This window comes from Argopecten irradians, chromosome 11 (genome assembly GCF_041381155.1).
Source record: "Argopecten irradians isolate NY chromosome 11, Ai_NY, whole genome shotgun sequence".
NCBI classification, from domain to species: domain Eukaryota; kingdom Metazoa; phylum Mollusca; class Bivalvia; order Pectinida; family Pectinidae; genus Argopecten; species Argopecten irradians.
This window is the reverse complement of record NC_091144.1, coordinates 9,693,564-9,707,635: the sequence shown is the minus strand read 5'-3', so window position 1 is coordinate 9,707,635 and position 14,072 is coordinate 9,693,564. Positions and strand designations below refer to the sequence as shown.

The following is a 14,072-nucleotide window of genomic DNA, read 5'->3' as shown; positions in this document are numbered from 1 at the left end:
CGTGCACATGTTTTCTCCATCATCTATTCTAACAGTACAATGTGTTATTTTAGCATGTCATGTGTGATAATGGTAATTTATGATGGATTTGTAACGCTCTGAAGCATGCTGTCGTTTTATACATTTGACAGTTACCAGTAGGCCCAATGGCATGTTCGTAAAGTTAACTTATATGGACGACATAGTGAAACTGGTGGACATATATTTTCTTCATCACCTATTTCACCAGTGCAGTGCGTTAATTTAGCATGTCATGTCGGATATATATGTGCAATATATACATTATTTATATCGCTCTATGTGTTTTGTTTACTTTTGACAGTTACCAGTATGGCATGTTCGGAACGTTAACAATTATGACAGAGTCAAGTTATGCAAATCGTTTCTTATAAGTGTATAATGATACTATTAGAGGTTCTGGTGGTTCTATCCATGAGGGTACTTGGTTCAATTCCAAGGGAACCTAGCTGTTGTCATTATACACATTACAATTACATTAATGTATCACCCTTTCCCTTATATAAAATTCAGATCTATAATATGCCATGCTGGTAACCATTTCATTTTCTTATATGTACTTCTGATTATGTAGTGCTTAAGCAAAAGACAACACATTGATTTTGGGAAAATGTCATAGGTAATTTATTATCAACATCTACGGGTACATGTATGTGTACGTACATGTAGAAACATGTATCACCAGGGGTTATTTTATAGTTCTATCAATGAGTGTACTTGGTAATTTTGATCATTTTTGTGTAAAATAACAGTCAAGAGATACATTGCACAGGCTAATAATTTGTAGCGGGATTGGACTGAGTTGATCAACGGTGACCAGGTAGCTCATGATCAGTCCGTAGAGCACTTGGCTAGTATTTGGAGGGTCCCGGGTTCGAATCCCGGTGTGGCATTTTCTCCTCTCCTGTTACAAATTTTATGCTAAAGATTTACTATAAGAAAGTTGTGAATTACATTTAATTCAGGATTATTTTGAAATACATGTTGACATACAATGTTATCACGTGTCAGCTGACCATGATAATGAGTGAAGTTACACATACAGTATACAGAGTAATTTATCTAAATCAAATGTCACTGTGATCAGCATACAAATGTATAAAGCTGGAATAGCCAGGATTATTCAAGTGAATCAATACCATACAATTATGCTGGAATAGAGAGGGATCCGGATTAAATGGTGGCCTGTTTTGACAAGTTATACACAATCTTCCATACCCAAAACGTATTATGACATTATAGAACCTATATTTTTGTTGCAGGCATTTGACCATAGCTATTGCAAAGCTACTGAAAGATGTGCAAGTTTTCAACATCTGAATCTGCATACCTATGCTGTTAATGCAAAGAAATGTACTCCAAAGAAACTGAAGCAGCGTCCAAGGCCGATAATGAGCCCCACTGGATATACACCAAATTCAAAAGTGTTAAGGGTATTGATTTATTGATACTTTGAGAGACAGGTTTAGAGACTCTTTTCCAGATAGTGTTTCAAATTTAAAAAAGAAAAAAGATTGCATTACAGAGGTGTTTTGTATTGCTCCTTAAAATATATGTATTCATATTATTCTTCTGTCAGTCTATAGAATTTCCATACAGTTAATTTTGGAGTTAAGTTCTCCATGATCTGTTATATAACCAACAGATTGATTCAACATCAAGCATTATAGACTACAAATGTGTGGAACCATATTGAAGACAAAGAGTTGAATATCTTTCAAGTTCTCAATTTATTATGACAAAACATCAAAGATTTCAATATTACAAAACAAAACTACGTGGTCATCACTAAATGTGTTGAAAAACATAAAAATGATGAGCGTTTATGCTTTAAGCAGCATCATCATGACAATGAGATCATCAGAAAATTTTTAAATACTTAAATATTCAGTTTCAACAAACAACTTCCACACTCTGAAATATGCTATATTATAGACATTATGATTATACCAAAACCAACATCATGACAATGCAATGAGATCATCAGGAAATCTTTAAAAAAATATTAAATTATTGGTTTAAATTTCATTCAAACAATCACCTGTTACACAAAACTGTGAAATTTACAAAGAATATCTACAACTCAAATATGTCATACAGGAACACATCTTATTTGGACAAAAAACTTCCACACTCTGAAAAATGCCATATTAATATGTATTAAAGACATCATAATTATGCCTAAAACAATATCACGACAATGATATCAACATGAAAATCTTTAAATATTTTTAAATAATCAGTTTGAATTTCATTCGAACAAACAAGTACGAGATCATCATGAAAATCTTTAAATATTTTTAAAATAATCAGTTTAAATTTCATTCAAACAAACAAGTTCGAGAACAATATGAAAATCTTTAAATATTCTTAAATAATAAATTAAAATTTCATTCAAACAAACAACTACCACACACAACTCTTGAAATAAATCAAATATCTTAAGTATTTCCACAACCCACACTGTATGTCATACAGCATCGTTACTGACAATGTTCATCAGGAAATCTTTCTTGACACATTTAACGTACAACTGTAACAAAAAACTCTCCAAGAGTCTCATCTTTGTAACTCCCATAACAGGTGTTAACTATCACAGATCAAAAAAGAATCGCATATGATTCATTCAAACAAACAACTAAAGCTAACACACACAACTCTTGAAATAAATCAAATATCTTAAGTATTTCCACAACCCACACTGTATGTCATACAGCATCGTTACTCACAATGTTCATCAGGAAATCTTTCTTGACACATTTAACGTACAACTGTAACGAAAAACTCTCCAAGAGTCTCATCTTTGTAACTCCCACAACAGGTGTTAACTATCACAGATCAAAAAAGAATCTCATATGAAATTCTTAATCAATTGGAGTCAATGTACATATCACATGATAATTTGATGATATAATGACAAGTTTTCCAAGAACTTTTGTATCGATTGTAATACAAAACATCACACAAAGTTACCTAGCTATAGGTCATTCTAACAAGACCATGTACACTGCACACTACAAGCACATTTCAACCGAAGCACGTTTGCGTTGAATGGCCTGCCAGGTGAATTCTTTCGAAGGATCTAGTTTTTTCATGGGGAATTGAATTGTTCAAAACCTTGAAACTGTTGGTATAGCGATAGCTTGACAGCCGATGGGTGCCGAGAATGGACTCTGTCATAATTGTTAACGTTCCGAACATGCCATACTGGTAACTGTCAAAAGTAAACAAAACACATAGAGCGATATAAATAATGTATATATTGCACATATATATCCGACATGACATGCTAAATTAACGCACTGCACTGGTGAAATAGGTGATGAAGAAAATATATGTCCACCAGTTTCACTATGTCGTCCATATAAGTTAACTTTACGAACATGCCATTGGCCTACTGGTAACTGTCAAATGTATAAAACGACAGCATGCTTCAGAGCGTTACAAATCCATCATAAATTACCATTATCACACATGACATGCTAAAATAACACATTGTACTGTTAGAATAGATGATGGAGAAAACATGTGCACGCCAGTTTCCCTATGTCACCGATATAACACATGGAAAACACGTTTCTTTATCGTATCCCTATACCTGTCTACTGCCGTCCGCCATGTTGTTTACGGTGATGTGGGCCGCCATTATCGGACGTGTACCAGGCCCTAGGCCCTAACCCACCGCTAGGAATTATGGGTAGGGCCTCCAGGCTATGCATGCCTAGTAGAAATTGACCTTTGACTAGGTGACCTTGGGTAGTGTTGAATCGACTTCGTTGGCTTTACACGATTACTGTTGTGCTTATCACCGACCTGGGGTTGGGGGCGCGAGACACACCCCTGCTTAACTCCATGGTAAGAGCTGGCAGTGTCATGATCACCGGGTGTTGTAGGTGGTATTGCTTGTTTAGCATGTGGTCGCTCTAAAAACAATGAACTAAGTTGCTGCTTACTCATCTCCTCGTATGAATCAAACGATTGAATAGGCTTGGACAACAACAACTGCTGGGGTTCATTGGCCCGTGATACCTTAGGGAATGGCGTCTGCCTCCGTTTTAAATGCATAAACCGGAACATTCGGATAATCTAGAGTTAAATCATGTCTGTCATTGCCGAGTTTAGAAGCTGTACGCAATGGAGGCCACATCTCCTCCGTCACTTCAAAAGTCTGAATAGAAACATCGTGTTTGGTGGGGGTGGGCTATACACATAGGTTCAAACTCTGACACGACATATAAGTCATTAAAACCCCGTCCGGTTCCTGCTTGGACTAATGAAGTGTCTTGAGTCGGTGCCTGTGTAGGTATGAGAGCATTGGATAATCCAGTCAAATGATGGAAGGGTACTCCCTGCCGACTGCAGTGTGAACATAAGTTCATGTCCATCGCCAAATTAAAGTTTATGGAGGCTAACAATCGCGGATTAATTTGCTTTATTCAACATTGCATGCGTTAAAAACAACCGTAAATGTATTGCGCGTTATGAAATAACACAGAAATATATGGCAATTGTCAGTTTCTTGCAAAGTGATGCAAAATTATTCCCGTAATTGTGAAATAAAAGACAGGAATGGAATCATGAATATATGACTGGAACTCAGAATCAAATCGATGATAACCTAAAAAAAATATCAGGAAACTGCGCAGGTAGGGCGTTAGAATTGTACCTGCTGCCCCTATTGCATGATCGAAAAAGGCGACTAAATTCAATAAAAATGGCAACAGTTCCACTATACAAGACACAACACGAACATACCGCAGTCTCCCAAAACACGCACCTCGCACTAAATACACGCTGCAGAACGCATACATGGGAGACCGTCCTTACATGACCCTGGCTGTTAATAGGACGTTAAAATAATCAAACAATTGTATAAAACAAGGGTTTAAATTCAAAAGTTTAAAGAGCCGATTTGTCTGGGATTATGTTTACGTGTTGATCCAATGAAGACAGTACAGATTATATTAGCATGTGCTGTGTTGCACAATATCGCTATAGAGCGAGGAGATATTGTCCACGTTAATGTAGATGGAATAGGGGAGAAGGCGATTTTGAAACTAATATAGGAAAATGTGGAAGGAAAGAATTCATACGGCGGACATACCTCCCATCTGATAGCATGATTTTCAAATATGTCTATCCCAGCTTTAACATTCAGAAGATTTCAATTGTAAATTATATGATGTGGAAGAATAGGACACTGGCTGAAGATTTTGGCACTCTTTAGTTGCCTATTGGAAAAAGTGATTGTTTTGTCTTCATTTTCAGCTGTCAGCAAAGCTGTTCTCGTTTTCCAATAGACAACAACCTCAGCAGCTGCCTCGCTCTTTATGGCCTCAATTTCATCCTTAAATTTCCTCCTCTCCCACACCTTCTGCATATTATATAATTTCGCTTCACAATCAGCCCTTCTACTTTCAGCTTCCTCCAGTTCCTCTTAACTGTCACTCCTTGATGATAATTGCTTACTTTAAGGTTTTGTTACAGGCTTGTTTGGCTAGCCTCCCTTGACAACACCTCACTTTTGGCCTATGGTTGAGCGCTCGCCTCTGTGAGGAAGGCTCTGGGTTCTGTCCCCTGGCCGAGACACACCAAAGTCTATAAAAGTGGTAGTTTCTGCTCCTGCTTAGCGCTCAGCATAACGGGAGTGGGACGACTGGTTTGCCCGTTGTCAGTATAATGTGACTGGGTGGGGTGTATTGCCTGGTGTCTTCGGCGGCATGCTTCAGTGATAAAGCACTATAAAAAGGGCAACAGTTCCACTATACAAGAAGACACAACATGAATATACCGCAGTCTCCCAAAACACGCACCTCGCACAACATACACGCTACACACCGCATACATGGGAGGCCGTCCTTACATGACCATAGCTGTTAATAGGACGTTAATTAACCAACCAAACAAACAAACAAATGGTTGACTAGGGCGTTAGAATTGTACCTGCTGCCCCTATTGCATGATCGTAAAAAGCGACTAAATTTAGGATCTTATCTTTTCTCTTCTTCCTAACTGACTTTATCTTTCCTAATGCCTCCCTTGGCACCGCCTCACTTTTGGCCTTGAGTTGAGCGTTCGCCCCTGTGAGGAAGGCTCTGGGTTCTGTCCCCTGGCCGAGACACACCAAAGTCTATAAAAGAGGTAGTTTCTGCTCCTGCATAGCGCTCAGCGAAAAGGGAGTGGGACGACTGGTTCGTTGCCCTGCAGGTAGGGCGTTAGAATTGTACCTGCTGCCCCTATTGCATGATCGTAAAAGGCGACTAAATTTAGGATCTTATCTTTTCTTCCTAACTGACTTTATCTTTCCTAATGCCTCCCTTGGCACCGCCTCACTTTTGGCCTTGAGTTGAGCGTTCGCCCCTGTGAGGAAGGCTCTGGGTTCTGTCCCCTGGCCGAGACACACCAAAGTCTATAAAAGTGGTAGTTTCTGCTCCTGCTTAGCGCTCAGCAAAAAGGGAGTGGGACGACTGGTTCGCCCGTTGTCAGTATAATGTGACCGGGTGGGGTGTGTTGCTTGGTGTCTTCGGCGGCATGCTTCAGTGATATAGCACTATAAAAAGGGCAATAGTTCCACTATACAAGAAGACATAACATGAATTTACCGCAGTCTCCCAAAACACGCACCTCGCACAACATACACGCAACACACCGCATACATGGGAGGCCGTCCTTACATGACCATAGCTGTTAATAGGACGTTAATTAATCAAACAAACAAACAAACAAACGACTGGTTCGCCCGTTGTCAGTATAATGTGACCGGGTGGGGTGTGTTGCTTAGTGTCTTCGGCGGCATGCTCCAGTGATATAGCACTATGAAAAGGGCAAAAGTTCCACTATACAAGAAGACACAACCGCAGTCTCCCGAAACACGCACCTCGCACAACATACATGCAACACACCGCATACATGGGAAGCCGTCCTTACATGACCATTGCTGTTAATAGGACGTAAATTAATCAATCAAACAAACAAACAAATGGTTGGCTGGTGGGTACTACTGGATGAGTCTGAAGTTAAAATAAACGAAAGTAGCATTAATATAAAAAAAAATCCGTGACAATTACACAAATATCATCAACAAAAATCAAAGTACTATATTTCCATTCTACTTTCACTTTCCCGTTTGATCTATAAACCAGATGAGCAGTATCAGGCTATGAACTCCAATCTGGTCAAGCGTATGAAAATTTAACGTTTCCGCCGCGTCACAGACAGTGTATACCATGTATACTTACGCCTATACATAACAGTCAAATAATTTAAAGTGATTTTAAAGTTGTTCTATCTTTGAAATCCAATAGTATTATTGTGTTGACAAAATATCGTTATTGAAAAATATCATTGCATAGTTTTTATTTGTTCGCTTTTCCCCCCAACCGTTTTGTGTTGAACTATATTCAGAAGCCGATGCTATGGCTATTCTGTTTATTGAACTTGGTGACGTCAACACTAGCGCGAGCGGGAAATTAAAAAGATTTACGTGTATAGCTTTGAACTTGAATGATTGTAATGGAAATATAAATATTAAACTGTTACCAGATTGGACATACAGTTGATATGAAACCCATTCGTCAGAAAGATAAATATACATGGCGCCCTAACGGATGCCATTCTATTTATCTTCCTACCGGATGGGCTTCATATCAACTGTATATCTAATCTGGTAACAGTTTATTACTTTAGTAAATACAAAAATACAAAGCAGCAGAAACAGAACAAATGCATTTCCAAAACCAAAATATATAAACCATTATAAAGATTTATCGATTATCGATTATATCAAGCAACTGATGGTTTTTTTTTTTGACATTCTTCTTAATTAAAATTCCTTCTTAAAATAACAAGATTTTTATATAAAACAAATTTATAATATTCATTAAAAACAGGTTTTGTCCTAAACTCTCGACTCTTGTGTAGCACATACACTTATTTAGTAAGCCTTATAAGTTATATTGACTTTACCTCAGATCTGTTTGCACCCGCCCTGCAGGTAGGGCGTTAGAATTGTACCTGCTGCCTCTATTGCATGATTGTAAAAGGCGACTCAAATTAGGATATTATCTTTTCTCTTCTTCCTTGCTGGCTTTATCTTTCCAAATGCCTCCTTTGGCACCGTCTCACTTTTGACCTTGAGTTGAGCGTTCGCCCCTCTGAGGAAGTCACTGGGTTCTGTCCCCTGGCCGAGACACACAAAAGTGTATAAAAGTGCTGGTTTCTGCTCCTGCTTGGCGTTCGGCATACAGGGAGTTTGACGACTTGTTCGCCCATTGTCAGTATAATGTGACCGGGTAGCGACATGCCTCAGTGATAGCACTATAAAATGGGCAACAGTTCTACTATACAAGAAGACACAACACGAACATACCGCAGTCTACCAAAACACGCACCTCGCACAACATACACACTGCATACATGGGAGGCCGTCCTTACATGACCCTGGCTGTTAACAGGACGTTAAAATAATCAAACAAACCAAACACACCTGCCTTGTGTTCATGAGGGGGTAGATATATTAGAATATTATATTAACGTCCTATGTATGTATTGTTTGTTTGATTAATTAACATCCTATTGACAGCCAGGTTTGTTCGCCCGTGTGAGGAAGGCTCTGGGTTCTGTCCCTCGGCCGAGACACACCAAAGTCTATAAAAAATGGCAGTTTCTACTCCTGCTTTGCGCTCGGCATAAATGGAGTTGGACGACTTGTTCGCCCGTTGTCAGTATAATTAATGTGACCGAGTGGGGTGTGTTGCTTGGTATCTTCGGCGGCATGCTTCAGTGATATAGCACTAAAAAAGGGGCAACAGTTCCACTATACAAGTGGAAAACAAAAGTAACGGCCAAGGTCATGTAAGGACGGCCTCCCATGTATGCGGTGTAGCGTGTTTGTAGTGAGAGGTGCTGGTTTTATGAGACTGCGGTATATTCATGTTGTGTCTTCTTATATAGTGGAACTCTTGCCCTTTTCACAGTGCTATATCACTGAAGCATCTTGTCGAAGATTTCAAGCAACATACTTTTTTTCAGGTTACATTATACTGACAACAGGTAATCTATTTTATGAAGGCTGGGTCCCAAGAAGGAGCAGAAATTACCACCTTTATAGAGTTTGGTGTGTCTCAGGGGAAAGAACCAAGAGTCGACCTCACAGCACTATTATAACGCAGTCTCTTGAAACACGCACCCCACACCTCATACACGCAATAAACTGCATAAAAAGGACGTACATATCTAAACATGGTGTCGTCTTGAAACTTGACCAACCGCATCCACTGCTTCCTTTCTTCCACTAAAGAATGCAAGTATAATAATGTTTGAGCAGACACAAGCGTCGACATGGGCTACAGAGTATGTATTTATTGTGGACGCGAGGGCAGCCTGTAATATTATTACAGCTTACTTTTCACTTTTTACTGTAGATAATTATTCCCGCGAGGCTTCCTGAACTAATGCTCATTGACTAGAAATCAGACAGATCCGACACGCTTTATGGACTATTATTGAATCAGGATATTTTCGAACAATGATAACAATGAGAAAACTCACTTATTTCCTAAATAGTAGATCCGGTATGGTCATCTTTGACAATAATTAACTTAATTATTTGTGTGAATCTGCTCTTCGACAGCTAAGGTCATTTAGGGGCGAACTATTATTAACAAAATTAATCCAATAAATTGATTTGTTTGTTTGATTAATTAACGTCCTATTAACAGCTATGGTCATGTAAGGACGGCCTCCCATGCATGCGGTGTGAACAAATAGTACATTTTAAAACGGTATGAAGATTTGAGATGACAAAATTTCGATATATTTCAGTAAGCGTAATTCCTTGTGAAACTTTTTAACGGATTTTATATTACCCATGTTCAGTCCTGCCCAGTATCACGAATAACAGTATGAAAATATGTAACAAATACCTTGATTATAAATTCGGGTACATTTTTGTTATAACAAGAATAATATCGGGTTACATTAAAATTATTGCGATCTGCATTCTAGATTGCCGCTGCTTCTATCAGTACAAGCGTACAATATAATTTCATAAAATTATTACATGTACAAAAAACGTTTGTTGCTTATTGCTACAGAAGTTATTTCCCTTTAACTGTGTTGTAGATTATTTAGGTGTAAAACTAGATAAACCATATAACTGGTAACTCAAGATCGGAAAACACCTTAGCAAAAGTTTGTTTTCTTCTGTATGGTGCGCGAGGTGCATGTTAGTGTCTTCATGTATAGTGGAGCTGTTGCTTTTTTATAGTGCTATATTACTGACAATTGGCGAACCAGTTGTCCCATTCCATGTATGCTGAGCGCTAAGCAGGAGCAGAAACTACCACTTTTATAGACGTTGGTATGTCTTGGCCAGGGGACAGAACCCAGAGCCATTCTCAACCCTAGGCCAAAAGTTAGGTGCCAAGGGAGGCGTGAGGAAGGATAAAGTCAGTTAGGAAGAAGAGAAACGATAAGATCCTTAATTTAGTCGCCTATTCGAGCCCGGCGTCAGCGTCTAAATTTAGGATACAAGCAACACACCCCAACCGGTCACATTATACTGACAACGGGCAAACCAGTCGTACAACTACAGTCGTCCAACTCCCGTTGTTGGCCCTGCAGATAGGGCGTTAGAATTGTACCTGCTGCCCCTATTGCATGATCGTAAAAGGCGACTAAATTTAGGATCGTATCTTTTCTCTTCTTCCTAACTGACTTTATCTTTCCTAATGCCTCCCTTGGCACCGCCTCACTTTTGGCCTTGAGTTGAGCGTTCGCCCCTGTGAGGAAGGCTCTGGGTTCTGTCCCCTGGCCGAGACACACCAAAGTCTATAAAAGTGGTAGTTTCTGCTCCTGCTTAGCGTTCAGCATACATGGAGTGGGACGACTGGTTCGCCCGTTGTCAGTATAATGTGACCGGGTGGGGTGTGTTGCTCGGTGTCTTCGGCGGCATGCTTCAGTGATATAGCACTATAAAAAGGGCAACAGTTCCACTATACAAGAAGACACAACACGAACATTCCGCAGTCTCCCAGTACACTCACCTCGCACAACATACACGCAACACACCGCATACATGGGAGGCCGTCCTTACATGACCATAGCTGTTAATAGGACGTTAATAAATCAAACAAACAAACAAACTCCCGTTGTGCTGAGTGCTTAGCAGGAGCAGAAACTACCTATTTTATAGACTTTGGTATGTCTCGTCCAGAACCCAAAGCCTTCCTCACAGGAGCGGAACGCTCAACTCATGGCCAAAAGTGAGGCGGTGCCAAGGGAAGCATTAGGAAAGATTAAAGTCAGTTAGGAAGAAGAGAAAAGATACGTTCTTACATTTAGTCGCCTTTAAGATCATGCAATAGGGGCAGCAGGTACAATTCTAACGCCTCGTGGTTTAGATTCCTGCTTCAAACAAGAGACCGTACAAACACAGGTGTATAAAGTTAAAATAGCAATTTAATTAAATAATATCTCAATGTATACTTAAATGGTTTATCATTGTGAAGTAGCTTTTAGGCTTAGTCATTAGTCAAGTATCCAGCCGTATATAGAGTATTAATGAAAAACCTTTTTTTTTTTTAAATTTAGCATATATGAATATTAACGAATCCCTATTATATACATATATCAACAATTTGAATAAATAGTTTTAACCATTGACAATATAATAAGTTAACTGGTATTTTCTTTTTATATTGCCCAGCTATGTAAACTTGAAACATGTCAAGAGGATATGTTTGGATTATAAACATGAAGAGGTAAATATTACCTACATTATATACAATTATTCCAAGAATATATTTATACGCTAATTCATAAAATTATTTTAATTTGAACATTATGTAATTTTATAATTATTTATAAGTACTTAACATTATATCTGCTATAAATTCTTTTCACAAGTATCTTCAGTGTAATAATAAATTCATAAAAGTAGTAATATTTTAAGCAATAAATTAATATCTATAATAAAATTACAAATGTCACTGTTCATATTTCACTTTTCATCATTCATCATTTAGATGTTGTCCCAAAAATTCAGTAGAAGAGACTTTATCTTTGTTTTTAATATTGCTTTCAGTTCACTTAGTTCATAAAACTCTGCCTCAGTCAACAATTCACGCGGCTGGGGAATGGTGCATGGGATATCCCTCCTGGTACCCGGTGATGCTGGGACAATAACGAAGGAAACAAAATGAAATCGAATATTTTCGCGCTGCGAGTCAAGAAATAACAGTCATTACAGTGCTCTTGATACGGCTTCATATTACCAGATATCATCCTGCAAGAATCGCAGAAGGATCAACCTTCAAGGTTGGGCGACTGGTTTCCTCCAGCTCTTCCGGATCATATAGCATGTGGGAGCGTATGACTGTAATAATGTGGGCATTGTATTCAAGCCTGTTCATCAATGTTTTGCATTCCTGGCACACGTAGGCAAAATTTGAATGTTGCCCCTGTCATATGCTTTTTCACGTGACTTCTCTGCGGAGACTCGAAATGACCACATATGCCGCATAGGTATCTCTGAACCTAAAATGATCCTGTACAACACATCATTTATTCTGTGTATGATAAAATAAGGTCCTTGCATCTTTAGTGTTTACTTGTCCGTTAAACTTATCGCTTAATCTGCCCTGCAGGTACAGGAGACTGATCTAGCATGGAGGTCGATGGCGCTTCATTAGCTGATAGATTTGTCAAGAGTAGCAGATAAACTTAGCTGCATATGACAGGTAGAGTTAGCTGCATATGACAGGTAGAGTTGACTGAGTAACAGATGTAGAGGAAGCGGAGTTCCAGTAATTATATAAGCTGGTCAGCTGGTGGAGTGGTGGAAGTAAGTTGGTCAGCAGGCGGAGTGGTTGAAGTAAGCTGGTCAGCAGGCAGAGTGGTGAAAGTAAGTTGGTCAGCAGGCGGAGGGTGAGAGTTGACTGAGGAGACAGAGTTGAAGTCGGTTGAGAAACAGAATCTGAGGAACTTGGAGGGTTTGCCAATTCAACTTCAAACAGTGTGGAAGTACTGAAAGCAGATGCTGGCACAGCATTTAGATTTAAAGGGTAATCCCACATGAGCGAAAACCACTCTGGACATTTTGAGCAGTAACTGCAGCATTCCAAGCTTATGCAAATAAACGTGGCCATGATGCTTTCGAAATTATTATCATGGGAGACTCCTACATGAAATTGGTGCATGCGCGGTTATACGCCTTTGCCAAAGGACCAAAATCTGTTCTGTCTAAAGGCTGTAATAGGCAGTGGTGTGTGGTGGAAGTGCCATTACCTGGATATTTTTGGAGTAAACCCAAAACTTCGTGGCTGCTATGGGAGACCAAAATAAGAAGCTGGGGCGTTGCGGACCGCAGTGTTTGAGAAATACTTCATTGAACCATGTCTGCTCTAAATTATCCGTCATCCAGGCTTTCTCTTGACATGTCCAGATAGTGCCTGATGGAGCTTGTTCTGTGGCAAAGGAGCCTTAGGATCGACGGGTGTTCCGTGGAACTACACAAAGTGGAGACATGGTCGCTCCTGTCGCATTCACACATGCTAGTGTTGAGATGGAATGGCGTGGGTCCTCCGTAGCAGACTCCTTGAGCCCTTCCACGCACAGACTGACACAAGGGCATGATCCATCTGGAAACCCTTCTCAACTGCGTTCCAGATACGGTCTGGACAGTGCGCCAACCCTAAGGAAACCAGCGTGGCGAAACAGTCTTTGAAGTATTTTCCAACAGTCACCCTATTCATCATTGAACTACGGCACGTGGAAGGCTTCTCGGGCTTCCTGATAAGGGCTTCCTGATAACAAATTCTGGGCGACGTTCCTTTAGTCCCCTCCACCACATCGACCCTGGAATTATGTTCTTAAAGGGTATTTTTAGCTTAATTGTCCTGACAACCCGTCCTGTCTTCGCCATCAACATTCCTCTAGATAACCCAAATCCCTTTTCAGATACCTCTAGTGCCCGCTCCGCTATCTGGCCCTAAACCTCAGCGGAAAGTGCAGCAGAACGCCCCATTTTGGCACCTAAGGCAATGCGGCCATTG

At 39.6% G+C, this 14,072-nt stretch overlaps 1 long non-coding RNA gene across 1 annotated transcript; it reads right to left on the bottom strand.

Moving 5' to 3' along the window:
- Positions 1-1,729: 1,729 nt before the first annotated feature.
- On the bottom strand, positions 1,730-3,687 carry LOC138334714 (uncharacterized). The gene is made up of 2 exons (XR_011210146.1): positions 3,617-3,687; positions 1,730-3,232 (listed from the first exon to the last, which is right to left on the bottom strand). It is a non-coding gene; the product is annotated as an uncharacterized lncRNA (long non-coding RNA).
- Positions 3,688-14,072: the final 10,385 nt, after the last annotated feature.